The sequence below is a fragment of the Dendropsophus ebraccatus genome, chromosome 1, assembly GCF_027789765.1.
Source record: "Dendropsophus ebraccatus isolate aDenEbr1 chromosome 1, aDenEbr1.pat, whole genome shotgun sequence".
Taxonomy (NCBI): domain Eukaryota; kingdom Metazoa; phylum Chordata; class Amphibia; order Anura; family Hylidae; genus Dendropsophus; species Dendropsophus ebraccatus.
The window spans coordinates 77,317,805-77,336,984 of record NC_091454.1 but is presented as its reverse complement, the minus strand read 5'-3'; positions in this window follow the sequence as shown (position 1 = coordinate 77,336,984).

Below are 19,180 nucleotides of genomic sequence, written 5' to 3'. Positions count from 1 at the left end.
GTTATACAGTACACTGGTCTCTATTATACAGTCCGCTGGTCTCTGTTATACAGTACACTCGTCTCTGTTATACAGTCCGCTGGTCTCTGTTATACAGTACACTCGTCTCCGTTATACAGTACACTGGTCTCTGTTATACTGTATACTGATCTCTGTTATACAGTCCGCTGGTCTCTGTTATACTGTATACTGGTCTCTGTTATACAGTCCGCTGGTCTCCGTTATACTGTATACTGGTCTCTGTTATACAGTCCGCTGGTCTCTGTTATACTGTACACTGGTCTCTGTTATACAGTCCGCTGGTCTCTGTTATACTGTACACTGGTCTCTGTTATACTGTATACTGGTCTCTGTTATACAGTCCGCTGGTCTCTGTTATACTGTATACTGGTCTCTGTTATACTGTATACTGGTCTCTGTTATACTGTATACTGGTCTCTGTTATACAGTCCGCTGGTCTCTGTTATACAGTATACTGGTCTCTGTTATACAGTCCGCTGGTCTCTGTTATACAGTCCGCTGGTCTCTGTTATACAGTACACTGGTCTCTGTTATACAGTCCGCTGGTCTCTGTTATACAGTACACTGGTCTCTGTTATACTGTACACTGGTCTCTGTTATACTGTATACTGATCTCTGTTATACTGTATACTGGTCTCTGTTATACTGTATACTGGTTTCTGTTATACAGTACACTGGTCTCTGTTATACTGTACACTGGTCTCTGTTATACTGTATACTGGTCTCTGTTATACAGTCCGCTGGTCTCTGTTATACTGTATACTGGTCTCTGTTATACTGTATACTGGTCTCTGTTATACAGTCCGCTGGTCTCTGTTATACTGTACACTGGTCTCTGTTATACTGTATACTGGTCTCTGTTATACTGTATACTGGTCTCTGTTATACAGTACACTGGTCTCTGTTATGCAGTCCGCTGGTCTCTGTTATACAGTACACTGGTCTCTGTTATACAGTCCGCTGGTCTCTGTTATACTGTACACTGGTCTCTGTTATACTGTATACTGGTCTCTGTTATACTGTACACTGGTCTCTGTTATACAGTCCGCTGGTCTCTGTTATACAGTCCGCTGGTCTCTGTTATACAGTCCGCTGGTCAGTGGCGAATTAAATGTACCCTGCCTCCCCCCCCCCCCCCCATAAACATCTTGCCACCTCATCTGGTCTTCTGCTGTGCCCCCCCCCCCCCCCCCCAATTAACATCTTGCCACCTGGTTTTCTGTTGTTGCTCTTAACATATGGCCATCTGGCCCCCCTATGCAGCCTGCCCCCGTAATCATTGTGCGGTTCCAATGCCAGGCAGCCTCCCCTCCCCCCAGCTCTTAATGGTCCATGTTCCAGTCCCAGCACCCCCAGTGTCGACACACACACTGCTTACATGTTAGCAGGGCTGGACTGGAACTGAAAATCAGCCGTGGCATTTCAGAGCACACAGGCCCACTCGCCGAGTGGTGATAAGTTATCAGAGGATGTTGTGAGTGCAGCATGGCTACATGTTGTATCATCACGGCCATGACTGGAATTACAGATAATAACACAGTAAATGGTGTCAGAAGCTTCTGTATCTGTACTGTGTAGCATACTGACTAATACCACCACCTACTGACTAATGTCACTGCATACTGACTAATACCACCGCATACTGACTAATACCACCGCATCCTAACACCACTGCATACTAATACCACCACATACTGACTAATGTCACCGCATCACCTCATACAGTCATATAGAGGTACCCAGCTCCACACAGGTTCTGTACACCATATACATTACAGTGCAGTTATATCAGGTGACTCACAGGGGACGTCTTCTCTGATCGGAGTTCTTCCCTTTTCATCCTCGTCTTCATCTGCCCTGGGCCATCTTGAGAACTTCTCCGAGCCACCAATCCACAGAATCTGCCAAACAGACATATTAGGCTCCTTATACTGGCACCATCCTCATCTCTCTACAAACTGCACATCTCTATTGGCCTCTTTACACCCTCGTTTAGTAGGTAGGCTGACTCTATGTCAGGGGTCTCAAACTCGTGGCCCTCCAGCTGTTGCAAAACTACAATTCCCATCATGCCTGGGACAGCCAAAGCTTGATGGGAATTGTAGTTTTGCAACAGCTGGAGGGCCGCGAGTTTGAGACCCATGCTCTATGTGATGCCCCTTATAGTATATGCATCCCTCTATGTAGCCCTCTTATAGATGGCCGCCTCTCCCCCTATGTTGTCCCCCCACTTATAGATGGCCCCTTCTCTCCCCCCCTTATAGATGGCCCCCTCTCTCTCCCACCCTCCCTTATAGATGGCCCCTTCTCTCCCCCCCCTCTCTTATAGATGGCCCCTTCTCCCCCCCCCCCCTTATATATGGCCCCCTCTCTCTTCTCCCCCCCTTATAGATGGCCCCCTCTCTCTTATCCTCACTCCCTTATAGATGGCCCTCTCTCTCTTATCCCCCCTCCCTTATAGATGACCCCTCTCTCCCCCCCCCCTTTTAGATGGCCCTCTCTCTTTTATCCCCCCTCCCTTATAGATTGCCCCCCTCTCTCCCCCCTATAGATGGCCCCCTCTCTCTTCTTCCCCCTCCCTTATAGATGGCCCTCCTCTCCCCCTCCCACTCCCTTATAGATGGCCCCCTCTCTCTTCTCCCGCCTCCCTTATAGATGGCCCCTTCTCCCCCCTCCCTTAAAGATGCCCCCCCCTCTCTTCTCCCCCCTCCCTTATAGATGGCCCCCTCTCTCTTTTTCCCCCTCCCTTATACATGGCCCCCTCCCTCTTCTCCCCTTCCCTTATAGATGGCCACCTCTCTCTTCACCCCCTCCCTTATAGATGGCCCCCTCTCTCTTCACCCCCTCCCTTATAGATGGCCCCCTCTCTCTTCTCCCCCTCCCTTATAGATGGCCCCCTCTCTCTTATCTCCCCTCCCTTATAGATGGCCCTCTCTCTCTTATCCCTCCTCCCTTATAGATGGCCCCCCTCTCTCCCCCCCTATAGATGGCCCCCTCTCTCTTCTCCCCCCCTCCCTTATAGATGGCCTCCCTCTCTCCCCCCTTAGAGATGGCCCTCTCTCTTTTATCCCCCCTCCCTTATAGATGCCCCCCCTCTCTCCCCCTCCCTTATAGATGGCCCCCTCTCTCTTCTCCCCCTCCCTTATAGATGGCCCCCTCTCTCTTCTCCCCCCTCCCTTATAGATGGCCCCCTCTCTCTTCTCCCCCTCCCTTATAGATGGCCCCCTCTCTCTTATCTCCTCTCCCTTATAGATGGCCCTCTCTCTTTTATCCCCCCTCCCTTTTAGATGGCCCCCCTCTCTCCCCCCCTATAGATGGCCCCCTCTCTCTTCTCCCCCCTCCCTTACAGATGGCCCCCTCTCTCTTATCCCCCTCCCTTATAGATGCCCCCCCTCTCCCCCCCCCCACTCCCTTATAGATGGCCCTCTCTCTCTCTTACCCCCCTTCCTTATAGATGGCCCCCTCTCTCCCCCCCTATAGATGGCCCCCTCTCTCTTCTCCTGCCTCCCTTATAGATGGCCCCTTCTCCCCCCTCCCTTATAGATGCCCCCCTCTCTTCTCCCCCCTCCCTTATAGATGGCCCCCTCTCTCTTCCCCCCCCCCTCCCTTATAGATAGCTCCCTCTCTCTTCTCCCCCTCCCTTATAGATGGCCCCCTCTCTTTTATCTCCCCTCCCTTATAGATGACCCTCTCTCTCTTATCCCCCCTCCCTTATAGATGGCCCCCCTCTCTCCCCTCCTTAGAGATGGCCCTCTCTCTTTTATCCCCCCTCCCTTATAGATGGCCTCCCTCTCTCCCCCCTTAGAGATGGCCTCCCTCTCTCCCCCCTTAGAGATGGCTCTCTCTCTTTTATCCCCCCTCCCTTATAGATGGCCCCCCTCTCTCCCCCTCCCTTATAGATGGCCCCCTCTCTCTTCTCCCCCCTCCCTTATAGATGGCCCCTCTCTCCCCCTCCCTTATAGATGGCCCCCTCTCTCTTCTCCCCCCTCCCTTATAGATGGCCCCCTCTCTCTTAACCCCCTCCCTTATAGATGGCCCCCTCTCTCTTATCCCCCCTCCCTTATAGATGGCCCTCTCTCTCTTATCCCCCCTACCTTATAGATGGCCCCCCTCTCTCCCCCCTCCCTTACAGATGGCCCCCTCTCTCTTATCCCCCCTCCCTTACAGATGGCCCCCTCTCTCTTATCCCCCTCCCTTATAGATGCCCCCCTCTCCCCCCCGCCACTCCCTTATAGATGGCCCTCTCTCTCTTATCCCCCCTCCCTTATAGATGGCCCTCTCTCTCTTATCCCCCCTCCCTTATAGATGGCCCCCCTCTCTCCCCCTCCCTTATAGATGGCCCCCTCTCTCTTCTCCCCCCTCCCTTATAGATGCCCCCTTCTCCCCCCTCCCTTATAGATGGCCACCTCTCTCTTCTCCCCCCTCCCTTATAGATGGCCCCCTCTCTCTTCTCCTCCCCTCCATTATAGATGGCCCCCTCTCTCTTCCCCCCTCCGTTATAGATGGCCCCCCCACAAGTGATGTTCTGCTGCTCTGTAACATCCTAATGTGGGCGGCACGGCATGGGCCCCCCTGGAGCCTCGGGCGGCCACCCAAACTGCCCACATTATAATCCGCCACTGACGCTGGTCTCTGTTATACAGTACACTGGTCTCTGTTATACTGTACACTGGTCTCTGTTGTACAGTACACTGGTCTCTGTTATACAGTCCACTGGTCTCTGTTATACAGTCCACTGGTCTCTGTTATACAGTCCGCTGGTTTCTGTTATACAGTCCACTGGTCTCTGTTATATAGTACGCTGGTCTCTGTTATACAGTACACTGGTCTCTGTTTATACAGTACACTGGTCTCTGTTATACAGTCCACTGGTCACTGTAAGGCTGGGTTCACACACAGTATATTTCAGGCAGTATTTGGTCCTCATGTCAGGTCCTCATAGCAACCAAAACCAGGAGTGGATTGAAAACACAAAATGGTGAAATTGAGTGGATGGCCGCCATATAACGGTAAATAACTGCCATTATTTCAATACAACATCCGTTGTTTTAAGATAACAGCAAATATTTGCCATTAAATGACGGCCATCCACTAAATTACAACATTATGTGAACAGAGCCTTTCTGTGCTTTTAATCCACTCCGGGTTTTGGTTGCTATGAGGACCTGACATGAGGACGAAATACTGCCTGAAATATACTGTGTGTGAACCCAGCCATATACTGTATACTGGTCACTGTTATACAGTCCACTGGTCTCTGTTATCAGCAGTGTCAGTAGAGGCTGGTGTTATGTGCTGCAGTGTGAGGCCACCTCCCAGACAAGCAGCTACTCCAGGGATCACTACTTCATCTCAGTTATCTTTCCTTTGCAGTTTTTGCACTTCCAGCATATATCTTAGGGTCCTGTTATATGAAGCGATTTTTCATTTCCTCTGATTAGCACTTTTGCAAATTTCCTGAAATGTTTCACCAGTTGTTACTATCACAATTACGATTATTTGTATACTGTAGTATATGAACGATCGTAATAATGAACAATGTGCACGTACGCTGAAAAATTTGTTAATGATTATCAATGATGTGATTGATCACTAATGGTGGTTTTACACGGAGCGATAATTCGCCCGATCGCACGATTAACGATTTTGAATGAACAATTTTTTTTTAATAATGATCAGCGTTTAGACGGAACGATACATCGTACGGAAAAATCGTTTTGCGATCGTTTTGCGATCGCTTAAGCCTATCTCATACATAGGTGAAATCGTTGAAAGACTGTTTACATGGAACGATCTGCGAATTTTTTGCGAAGGATCAACGACGATTTGAGAAGTTGTTGAAAGATCAAAATGAACGATTTCTCGCTCGTCGCTTAATCATTCGCTTTGTTTACACGTACGATTATCGTTCAAATTCGACCGTTATCGTGCAAATTCCACCATAATGAACAAATTTTTGCTAGTCGTTTGATCGTTGCCTGCATACCGATGGAAAATTATTGCTTAACCCCTTGAGGACAGAGCCCAAAATGGCCTTCAGGACCGGTACAATTTTCAATTTAGCGTGTTTGTTTTTTCTTCCTCGTCTTCTAAGAGCGATAACTCTTTTATCTTTCCAGCTACAGGGCCCTGTAAGGGCTTGTTTTTTTTCAGGAACAGGTGTACTTTGTAAAGGCGCCTTTTAATCTTTCATACCATGTATGATGGAACCCCCGAAATATTATCTTTATTATATAGGTCAGTCTGAATACAGCGATATGCAGGTTATATAGCTTTTCTAATGTTTTACTATTTTTATTAACAGCAAAACTTCTTTTTGCAAATCGGTGTGATTACAATGTCCCTATTATGACTCTTATAGCGTTGCTATTTTTTCATGCACAGGGCTGTATGGGGTGTCATTTTTCGCACAATGATCTCTAGTTTTTATTAATACCATATTTGTGTTGATGAGACATAACATCGTCCTGGGATGGAGGGAGTGGGTGCTATGAGCCCTCGGTGTCAGGGGTGCAAGCGCAGCAAAGCACCTCCATCGCTCTCCATCACGGGACCTATCGCCCTCCAAAGCGGGCTGGGCAGGCTGCCACTATCCTCAGAGTGCGGTCTGGGAGGAAAGGGGAGTTGGGGTCCTATCGCGTCTCAGTGGGGTCAGGGGATGTCACTACCAGCCCCTCGCGTGGTAGAAACAATAGGATACGGCCCTGACTTCTCTCCTTCCCCCCAGCAGCATCACCCACCCGTGGGTGCTATGGGGGTACTGCGCCTCCAATACCAAATTCAACCCCCTCTTTTCTCCTTCTCTCTCTCCCCCCTTCATCTCCTCTCTCCCCCCTTCATCTCCTCTCTCCCCCCTTCATCTCCTCTCTCCCCCCTTCATCTCCTCTCTCTCCCCCCTTCATCTCCTCTCTCTCCCCCCTTCTCTCCTATCTCCCCCTTCACCTCCTCTCTCCCCTTCAGACCTAACTCTGCTGTGCCATGGCTCACCGTGATTCTTCTGGCTCAGTGGCTGGAGAAGAGAGTTTTAGGATTAGGTGAGTATGAAGTTTGTTTTGTTTGTTTTGGGGCATGGGGGGCCATTACTATGTGACAGGGCAGGGGACAGCAGGGGGCCATAAATACTATGTGGGCAAAGCAAGGAGCTGTTATTACTATATGTGGGCACAGCAAGGAGGTATTATTACTATATGGAGAGACAGTAGGAGGCATTATTACTATATGGAAGGCTCAGCAGGGAACATTATTACTATATGGGGGCACAGCAGGAGACATTATAACTATATGAAGGGACAGTAGGAGGTATTATTACTATATGGAGGGCACAGCAGAGGACATTATTACTATATGGAGGCTCAGCAGGAGATATTACTATATGGGGCACAGCAGGGGGCATTATTACTATATGGTGGGCACAGCAGGAGGCATTACTATATGGGAGCACAGCAAGGGACATTATTACTATATGGTGGGCACAGCAGGAGACATTATTACTATATGGAAATCCAAAAGAATTGCACAAATAATTAGAAATATAACAAAATCCTTTATTTACATATAAATAATATACAAAATTAGTAAAAACTAGGGAATTTCATGGGAAATGACACAAATAACACAAAGGACTGAGGGGGAAAAAGATCTCAGTGTGGTAAATCAAACCAAGATATAAAATTTATAGGCACTGCAGCATAATGTGTGCCAATTGCAACACTGCCATCTGGTGGTCACTAATATTATAACAGGTGAAAATAGTATTTAAAGTGTCACTGTCGTGAAATTTTTTTTTGCAGAAATCAATAGTCCAGGCGATTTTAAGAAACTTTGTCATTGGGTTTATTAGCCGAAAAATCTACAAATACATCACCCTCTATCTCCTCTGACAGTCACCACTGACCTCTCTGAGCTCTTATTACAGCGTTCACCCAGCTCCGTGCCTGTAATCCTCTGTTATGAGCTTTCTGCTGTCGGCTAACTCCCTCCTTCCTCCTCCCCTCTCCCTAGAACAGACTGGGTACGTCTGATGCAACAAGTCACAATTTCCTGATTTTTTGCAGTGGATGGAAAAGAGGAGGGAGGGGGGACCTGGGAAAAGGCTTTTTAAATGCAGATAATGGCATATTTGGCTAATAAACCCAATTACAAAGTCTCTTAAAATCACCTGGGCTATTGATTTCTGACACTTTAACTTGCAGTGCAGTTACAGAAAAAGACCAGCATTAATAGATATTACTATATGAAGGGCACTGCAGGAGATATTACTATATTTGGGTACATCAGGAGATATTATTACTATATTGGGGTACAGCAGGGGCATTATTACTATATTGGGGTACAGCAGGGGGCATTATTACTACACTGGGGCACAGCAGGGGGGCATTATTACTACATCGGGGTACAGCAGGGGAACATGTATACAGGGGGCAACCCACATATCTACTCACTACACATGACATGACTACTGTATAGGAGTCTATAGGTGGGAAAAAGGTAAGGAAATTGCGGGAAATGTACGGAGCCTGAGATGTTTGTCAGGTTCCGAAGAGATGCAAAAAGTCACCATGATACCTGTGAGTCACTGAATGATGTTTTGTTTTTTGTATTTTGTAGAACGTTATTTGGTAGAGGTACTCCGAGGTAAAAATACATTTCCAAGGGGTGACGCCTCACAGACCTCTCTGTTCAGCATTAATAGATAGCCACATCAAATCAACCATCAAAACAACTGGCTATTTAGCGAGGTATCTGGCTATATGGCGGAGGTATCTGACTACATGGTGGAGTTTTCTGACTACATGGGGAAGGTATCTGAATACATGGGGGAGGTATCTGTCTACATGGTGGAGGTATCTGTCTACATGGGGGAGGTATCTGACTATATGGGGGAGGTATCTGACTATATGGGGGAGGTATCTGACTATATGGGGGAGGTATCTGACTACATGAGGAGGTATCTGACTACATGGTGGAGGTATCTGACTACATGGTGGAGGTATCTGACTACATGGTGGAGGTATCTGACTACATGGGGGAGGTATCTGGCTACATGGGGAGGTATCTGATTACATGGGGGAGGTATCTGATTACATGGGGGAGGTATCTGGCTACATGGAAAGGTAGCTGGCTACATGGGGAGGTATCTGACTGCAAGGGGAGGTATCTGGCTACATGGGGAGGTATCTGACTACATGGGGAGGTATCTGACTGCAAGGGGGAGGTATCTGGCTACATGGAGGAAGGTATCTAGCTACGTTGGGGGTGTTATTTGGCTGCAGGGGGACATATCCGGCTTCAGGGGTCATATATGGCAAGGGGCACATCTGGTTCCATTGGACATGCCTGGCTGCAAGAGACATACCTAGCCAAAAGGGGCATATGTAGTGGCAGGGGATGTATTTGCAGGAAACAAATCTGGCACCAGGAGTGTACCTAGATGAAAGGGGCTTATCATTACCTGTCCAAGCTTCTGCCTGCTTCCCTGGCTCCCGAATGACTGCCCGCCACAGCCACTGATTGGCTGGGCGGGCTGTTGGTGACCTGTGAGACTGAGAAGCAGATGGGAGAGTGGTCAGGTAACTATTATCTGTAAGGCCAAGCAGTTAAATAGGCATTCTGGTAATGTAAATCTGCTGCGAGAATGCAAAACCATATGCCATAACAGTACAGAGTATCGCAGCGGATTTTGCTGCAAAACATACGCTTGAACCTAACCTAGGACAAAGATTATAATCGATCAAATCTCTGGGGGTACTGGGCTGGAGCATCTTGTCGCATGGGGGTACATGTCTTGAAAAGGTTGAGAAACACTGCTCTATAGGCAGTTTATGTCTGAAAGAAACACTCAGGTATAGTTGAGTCTTTGAACCTAAATTGTTGGAGCTGAGGTCTAGGGGTAACTCACCTGTCTACAGTCCTGCCAGCAGATCATTCTTTGGTTCAAATCCCTGTTGAAATTGAGTGAATGTCCATCATGTCATGGCCATTGATTGCCAGAATTTTAAAACAGCGACCGTTGTCTTTAGCAGCAGAGAGACCAGGATCAAACACAGGAACAATAGAAAAAGACTAGAGGACTTGAAAAGTCTTTTCACCACTTAGTTGTCCTCCAGTTAGTGGGAGACTTCCATGTTGGTGTCCCTTGTGGGACCGGCATATGGTGAGCGTCACATCATTGCCGATACCATACATTGGGTTAGTTAACTCCCCTAACACTTGACCGACTATTTTGTGACAGATGTCATCTGTTAGGGACCCCCTGTACCTTATTCATTCCTCTTTTGAGTTGGGAAGTTGCTGATACATTGTATTTATATTATATTTGTATTATTTTTGCCCAATATAGTACTTATAGTGGCCATATTTACTTAGTACGGAATTATATTCATGTCCTCTAGTCTTTTTCTATTGTTATGCACTTAGAATATCTACAGCCTGACATTTATTCTGTGCCTGCACTTGAGTGTCATTTTTCCCTCTTTAAAGATGGCCTTTATTGATATTGTGATTAGTGCGCCTGTGCAGCGCCAACCTGAACTGGTGGGCTTGGAACGTTCTGCCTCTCTACACCTATTGGGCGTGGATTGGTACGTCTGACGTCATCTGTGGTGGACTCTGGAGCATTAACACTGATACGGAGGATCCCGGAAAGAGGATGAACCAGGTGCAGGGTCATTATTATGATTACATTATTTATTATTAGTACCTGTTTGATAAATGACGTCTCCAGTCACTTATTGATTGATTCACAATTGTACACATTTTCCACATAAGTTGTATCGTTGCTGCATGATTTGATGTAATATGGGACAGTATATGAACATTGGTTTACTTTGTGATCACGCATTTCAACACTGTTATGATAAATATGATGATGATTTGATGAGTAACACTTTATTGCACTTCCTGTCAACACTTGTGTGTATATATTTGATTTAATACATTGGCATTGTATCACTGCTTGAGAAAGGCCGAAACATTGCACACCGGTGAATAAAATACTTAATTTTTTGCTTCAAGTGCTGTCTTCTGCTGTTTACTTTGGAATTCGTTTGCACTGATTCTATTAACCAAGTAGGATTAGAAATATTATAATTTAGTATTTTAGACAATTCTTTACCCGACAATATTAGATATTTTTCTTTGTTTACAATTTAGCAAAAGTCAACTTATTTTTTTAAACTTTTTTTTTAACAATTTTTAAGTCGTCCTAGGGACCTATTAATATAAATATATAAAATAATTATTTTTTTCTTGAGCCCACATCCTATTCCTGCACATGAATGTCATAGGTTGGTAAGGGATTAAAGGGCAACTCCGGGGTTTTTTTCCCCCCCTTAACTATGTTGTAATGTATGTTATTCACCTGCCTCCCCCCCCCCCTGAAAGTAAAAAAAAAAAAAAAACATACTTACTGATGTCGTCACAAGCGGGGGGCAGGCCTGGTCATCCTCTTCTTCCCCGTCTTCCATTAGAATGAATGGGAGCAAAAAGACTGCTGGTGCACCAGCAGCCTTTTCATTGGCTGGAATGCATCACATGGCTTCCAGCTTGCTCAGCTCTGATTGGCTAAGCAAGCTGGAAGCCATGTGATGTGATCCAGCCAATGAAAAGGCTGCCGGTGCGCACGTGCATTGGCAGCCTTTTCAGTCTCATTTATGCTGTGGGACGCCGGAAGTGAGGAAGAAGATGAAGACGCGAACGGGTTGACGGGTTTTGCGGCCGCCGGGATTTTTGAATGGCGATCAACTTAGGTATGTTGAGTATGGGATCTATGTCAGTGTTTTGTTTTTGTTTTTTTGCTGACGCCGGAGTTGTCCTTTAAAGCAGACAGTCTGACCCTGATTTAACTTTTATTTCAATCAATTTCTCCACACCTAAAGGGAATCTGTCACTAGCTTAAATGAGGGCAACATGAACTAGTAATATAAATACTGAACAGATCGGTGTTTACTTACATCATCTTGTTCAGCCATTCCCCTAATATGCAGGAGAATAAGATTCCTGCCACACCCCTCCCCCCACCTGCTAATATACAGTTGAATGCCAGTACACAGAATGGATAGATAACTGCCAATCAGCAGCTAGTGGGCGGAGTTTTCTGCTTCTCATGAATATCTAGGTCTACTGGGCTCATGCACATAATAGAGAGAACAACTTATTGTCCATGTTATTTATGAGGATATCTCTGAATCAGCTGCACAGAACAATGGAAGTGATTAGAGATGAGTGAACCTCGAGCATGCTCGAGTCGATCCGAACCCGAACTTTCGGCATTTGATTAGCAGTGGCTGCTGAAGTTGGATAAAGCCCTAAGGCTATGTGGAAATCATGGATATAGTCATTGGCTGTATCCATGTTTTCCAGACAACCTTAGAGCTTTATCCAAGTTTAGCAGTCCCAGCTAGAAGACCTGCGGGAAGACATCACCCAGTAGCCAATTCAAGCACCCTTCTGCCGAAGGTCGCCGCCTGGGAAGCTAGCACATCCACACGGTAGTGTTTCATGAAGGTGCATGGGCTTGACCACGTCGCCGCACGACATATCTCATCCAAGGATACTTGAGCCAATTCCGCCCACGAAGGTGAGGTGGATCTGGTAGAATGAGGCCTGAAACCTTCTGGAGGAAGAAGGCCTGCTGAGGAGTAACTTGAAGCCACCGCGTATGCATCTTGCCAATGAAGCTTTCGTAGCAGGTTTTCCCTTATTCGGGCCCTGAAATTGAACAAACAATGCATCCGAGCTTCTAAAAGCGCTGGTTCTGTCCAGGTACACCAATACTGCGCGTTTTACATCCAACAGGTGCCATTTCTGCTGCTCTGAGTCAACTGGATCAGGGAAGAAAGAAGGTAGGTATACTTCCTGATTAACATTCTCAGTTGAAGGGTCCTTGGGCAGAAAATCTTTTCGAGTTCTCAGAATGAGGTGATCTTGGGAGAAACAGAGGTGAGGTTCTTTGGCCGAAAAGGATTGAATTTCTCCCACGCTTTTCGCAGTGGTGATAGCCACCAAGAACAAGGTTTTCCATGACAAAACTTTTCTGCCACTTCCGACAATGGCTTAAAAGGAGGTTTAGTCATAGAGTCCAGCACTAAGGGAAGATCCCACGAAGGCAATGGTTCACGAATTTGAGGACGCAGCAATTTGGTGGCCCTGAAAAATCTCTTCACTAAAGAATTGTTGGAGAGGGCACCCTGAAGAGAGGCATTAATGGCCGAAAAATGCACCTTCAGTGTATTAGTCTTGAACCCTTTCTGAAATCCCTCCTGAAGAAACTTCAGCACACTGGAGACAGAGGACGAAGAAACATCTTTGACCGAACACCAGGCATGGAATTTACGAAGTATTCTATTATACACCTTTATTGTTCGAAGGCCTCCTAGAGGCCATCAATATTTTCACCACCTCATCCGCTAAACCAAGACCCTTCAGATTGTCCCTTTCAGACTCCAGACCGCAAGCTGGAGACTGCCCGGAGCCGGATGGTAGAGGCCATTCTGCAGGAGGAGGTCCGGGCGTAGAGGGATTTCCCAACAGCGACCGCTCGAGAGCTTGCACGCGAGTGGAAACCAGGCCCTCCTCGGCCAAAAAGGGAGAATCGCGATGACAGTAGCCTGATCTTCCAAGATCTTGCTGAGGACCTTTGGAATCAGGGGAAAAATATATATTAGCATCACCTTCCAGGAGATTGAGAGACCGTCCAGCCCATCCGCCTGATCCTGCTTTAGATTGAGCAGAACCTCTCTACTTGTCTGTTCTGCCTGGTCGCCATGACATCCATGTCTGGATGTCCCAGAAAAGATGTAATCTGCATGAACACTTTGGGATTCAAACTCCATTCTGCTGGATTCACTTGATTCCTGCTCAACCAATCTGCTCTGGAGTTCAGGCTGCCCCTGATGTGAACTGCACGTAATTATTGCAGATGATCTTCCGCCCAGGTCATCAAGAGGCGACACTCTTCCTCCAAGTGTGGGGACTTGGTCCCTCCCTGCTTGTTGATGTAAAACACCGCAGGGAGGTTGTCGGACTGGATCAAGACCCAGTGATGTAGGACGAGTGGGGAAAAAGACATTAAGGCCAAATGTATGGCTCTCAATTCCCTCCTGTTGGACGAAAACAGCCTCCGTTTGAGACCAAGCCCGCTGGACCCAATGATTGCCGAGATAAGCCCTCCAGGCACGACTGGATGCATCCGTGGTTAGAACTAGCTGGGATGGTAGTAGAAGGGATTTGCCCCTCATCAGCTGTCCCGGATGCAACCACCAAAGTAAGTCCTCCTTGGTTAAGGGAAAAAGGACCATCATTCTGTCGAGATCCCACGGCCATCTGTTCCATTGAGCAAGGATGTCCTTCTGCAGAGGCCTCATGTGTGCTCTGGACCATGGTACCGCGTCCAAGGATGAGGTCATGAGACCCAGAACTGACATGGCTGCCCTGATCGAGGTTCTCCGCACCGATCTCAAGGAGGTGACCTGGGACTCCAACTTGGACACTCGATCTTCCGACAGACATACTGTCATCCAGAATGAAACCCAGGAATTGACACATCTGAGAGGGAACAAGACAGGACTTCTTGTGGTTTATTATAAACCCATGTTCTTGCAGAAGACTGATAGTTCTTGCCACGTGATGTCTCAGAAGATGTTGTGACGGAGCTTTGAGCAGGCAATCGTCGAGATAAGGTACGAAAAAAATGCCCTAGAGTCTTAGGAGGGCTGCCAGGACCACCAGGACTTTGATAAAAACCTGTGGGGACGAAGATAGGCCGAAGGGAAGGCATGTGAATTGGTAATGCCTTTGATGATGTCCCACTCGAAACGCTAAGCGTAGATACCTCCGATGTGCTGGTAAGATTGGGATATGGAGATACGCGTCTTTTAAATCGACGGTGGCCATGAAATCCCCTTCTTGAAGCATGGCAATGAAGGACCTTATTGTTTCCATCTTTAACCTTTTCTTTACGATATAACGGTTCAAAAAGGTGAGGTCTATGACGAGCCTCCAGAGACCCTCTTTTTTGGGGACTGCAAAAATGCGGGAGTACACCCCTCTTCCGCGTTGATGCCATGGCACCCTTTCCAAAGCCCCTTTTTCGATGAAATCCTGAATAAGGGCCATTTAGATGAGGTTTTCCTGGATTTATGAAAAACATATCTGGGGGAGTCTGAGCAAGTTCCAGAGAGTAGCCCTTTAGAACTAAGGATCTTACCCAAGAGTCGGAAACAGTTCTTTGCCAAACCGATGAAAAACGAGCCAATCTGGCACCCACGGTCAGGCTCTTTCCTCTGGCGTCATTGGTTGGAGGACTTGTCTCTGAAGGACCTCTTCTTGAAGTCTGTTGTGGAATCCTTGGGATTTTTGGGGCGTGATTGCTTGTTGTGTTGCCCAAAATGCCTGTTGCGTAGTGGAGACCTCCTTGATTGTGTTCTGAAGGGGCGAAAACGAGGCTTCTTACGAGTTTGGGGAAAGGCCACTCCTTTCTTGGAATTCAATGACTCCAGGATAGATGTTAATTGTGGTCCAAACAGACTAACTGGCTGGAATGGCAAACTGCGAAAATGGTTCTTCGAGGAGACATCTCCGGACCATTCTTTTAGCCAGAGGGCTCTTCTTGCCACAGTATTGAGGACCAGGTTTTTGGAGCTCAGTCTGAGGATATCCAGGGGGTAGTCGGCCAAAAACTCCGCTGCAAGCTTGAGATCTGGTATAGATTGAAGAATCTTGTCCCTGGAGGTTCTATCCTCCCAATCCTGAGAGAGACGGCTGAGCCAAATCCGTAATGCTCTAGCCACTGGCACTGTTGCTAAAGATGCCTTGCAGGATGCAGGTGAAGCCGAATAGGCTTTTTTTAGGGCAGCCTCCGCCTTCCTGTCCATTGAGTCTTTTAGAAGAGATGATTCTTCTGACAGATAATAAGATTTGTGGGACAGCTTAGCTACTGGAATATCCACCTTCGGAGGGAATTCCCAGGATGACGAGCATGAAGGATCGAGGCTATAAACGGTGTTAAATCTCGAACCTGCATAACATTTCTTTTCAGGCTTAGGCCAGTCTGCTTGCATCAGGTTCTGCAAGAGTGGCTGAGAAGGGAGAGAACGATGCGAGTTGGTAAGGAAATGGTAGAGAGCCCTCCGGGTTGATGTCCCCTGTGATGATGCGCCAGACTCTACAGTCTTCTTTTCCACCCTGATAAGATGGGGTGCTTGCTCTTTGTCAAATAGATAATAGTCCTCTGGAGTCTTGGCGTCTTCATTATCGGATTCCAGCTCCCCCTCAGATCTGGAATCTGACCGTAATGACTGAGAAGGGGAAGGGGATACCCTGACAGCACGTTTAGGTCTCTTAGCCTGAGAAGACTGGAGTCCTTGAAAAGTCTCAGAGAGCTAAGACTTCATCCATGAGAAGAAATCCCTGGCTTCCTCTTGGAATGAAGATTCAGGACCAGATGCAGCGCAAATCCGGCAAACATCACTCCGCAGATCATCAGGGACAGGCTGGCCACAGTGAGTACAGGACCTGTGCCTACTCTTTCTCTTGCTGGAATGACGTTTCATCTGAGTAGAAATAACAACAAGCAACCTAACATCAGACATAAACCAGGATAAACCAGGCTGATAGGCTTCCCAGATAGGGGGCTTACCGCAACCGCTTCCTGGCAGCGTTACCCGGCAGAGTGCTTGCAGCCAAATGCTCTGAGAGCTGGATATATGCTCCTGAAAGCGAGCGCTAACAGAAGCGCCTCCCCCCACCTGAAACAGTGATGCTGAGAGGCGATATCTCAGAGCAAACGGGGCCGCCGCCACTACCCGGAAGTAGGAGGGGCCTACGGGTCGCCCTGAGGCTTGCTGGACAACTACCGGCACTACCGTACCAGGCAAATTTCGCAGGAGCCAAGGCGACAGCCATACCGGACCTCCCCGCATCAGAACCTACAGCCAAACCCTTAGCAAGGAGAGGCCAGGTGATACATAGGAACGGGACTCCGGCAACTCACCAACCCGGAAGTATCCTACACATCCCGCATCACGGCGTCACCACACATCCTCCTCAGCGAGGGGAGACAGCTGTAACGCCGGCTTCCATTCCTTGCCCCGCTGCCGAACATGGTGCACCAATATCCCAGCGAGACATGGTGAGTAGCGTTCGGCTATAAACACAATCCTCAGCGAGGTGTTTTATAAGCGGCAGGGAGACTAGAGCTTGGTAAGGGATCTGCTTACTCAAGCTGATAAGAGACCCCTCCAATATTTTTACTGTTAACAGATCCGGAGGGGGCGGCTGAGCCGGGAAGAACCTTGGTATGCCAGGCAAACATAAAGCATAAAAAAACGGAAAAAAACTTAAAACAAGTCCTGGGAGGACAGAAGAAAAAAAAACAACACAGTGTTATGTGGCCTCTCTCTCCTTTTTATAGTGGACCTCTAGGGGAGCTGCTTGTGTTGGATTGGTCTCTGCTGATTGTTCAATCAGGTGTTTTATTTTTTTTTATTTTATTTTCTTCTGTCCTAGTAGGAAAAGAGGAAACTGATAACCCTTTGTGTGCTGCCGATGGGACGAAATGGAAAGGTAGAATTTCACCTTCTCCTTCAAAAAAAAAAAAAAATAGCATTAAAACCGGCTGTGCCTATCTTAGGCTGGGTTCACACTATGTTTTTTGTGTGCATTCGTTTTGATCCGTTTTTCTATTGACTTCCTTTAAAAAAAAATAAAAAAAAAAACGGATCAAAGCGGAAAAATTTTTTAAGTACACAAAAAAATGTAGTGTGAACCTAGCCTTAGACCTTAGTACACAGAGAGGTAGTTAGTGAAACTTGGAGGGAGACACGATTTAAAATAATTAGAGATGAGCGAACCTCGAGTCAATCCGAACCTGAACTTTCGGCATTTGATTAGCGGTGGCTGCTGAACTTGGATAAAGCCCTAAGGCTATGTGGAAATCATGGATATAGTCATTGGCTGTATCCATGTTTTCCAGACAACCTTAGAGCTTTATCCAAGTTCAGCAGCCCCAGCTAATCAAATACCGAACGTTCGGTTTCGGATCGACTCGAACCTGAACCCGGTTCGCTCATCTCTAAAAATAATCCATAAGGGTGCATTCACATGTACAGGATCTGCAGCAGATTTGATGGCCTAGATTTGATTTGCTTTGAATCTCCTACTTTACTAAAGAGTCACAGAGCAGTTGTTCCTGCCACACTTTGGCATGCATCCTCCTTGGCATGCATCCTAATTAGAGATGAGCAAACCGGGTTCGAGTTCGAGTCGATCCGAACCCGAACGTTCGGTATTTGATTAGCTGGGGCTGCTGAACTTGGATAAAGCTCTAAGGTTGTCTGAAAAACGTGGATACAGCCAATGACTATATCCATATTTTCCACATAGCCTTAGGGCTTTATCCAACTTCAGCAGCCACCACTAATCAAATGCCGAAAGTTCGGGTTTGGATCGACTCGAGCATGCTCGAGGTTCGCTCATCTCTAATCCTAAACAATGCTGCCTGGCCTCCTGCTCGCTCAGCTGTCAGATTGCAGATCAGTCCTCTGTAGGCAGTTTATGTCTGAAAGAAACTCTTGAATCTCTTCTCCCTGATGTGTTGGAGCTGTGGTCTAGGGATAACTCACCTGTCAAGAGACCTGCCAGCAGTTAATATTCCGGTTCGAATCCCCAGATGGAAATAAAATAGATGTCTTTTTTTCTCATTATTGTATCATTAAGGCTCTGTTCACACACAGTATTTTTGCAACTAAAACCAGGAGTAGATTGATATGCAGGAGTGGATTGAGAACACAGAAAGGCTCTCACTCACACTGTTGAAATTGAGCGGATGGCTGTCATTTGTGTGAGAACATAGCCGTTCTGTGTTCTCAATCCACTTCAGGTTTTGGTTGCAAAATACTGAGCAAAAATACTGTGTGCGAACATAGCCTTAAAAATGATACAATAATGAGAAAAAAAGACATCTATGTAATTTCCATCAGGGGATTCAAACCAGAGAATAAACTGCTGGCAGGTCTCTAGACCGGTGAGTTACCCCTAGACCACAGCTCCAACACGTTAGGGGGAAGAGATTCAACTATACCTGAGTGTTTCTTTCAGACATAAACTGCCTACAGAGGACTGATCTGCAATCTGACAGCTGAGCGAGCAGGAGGCCAGGCAT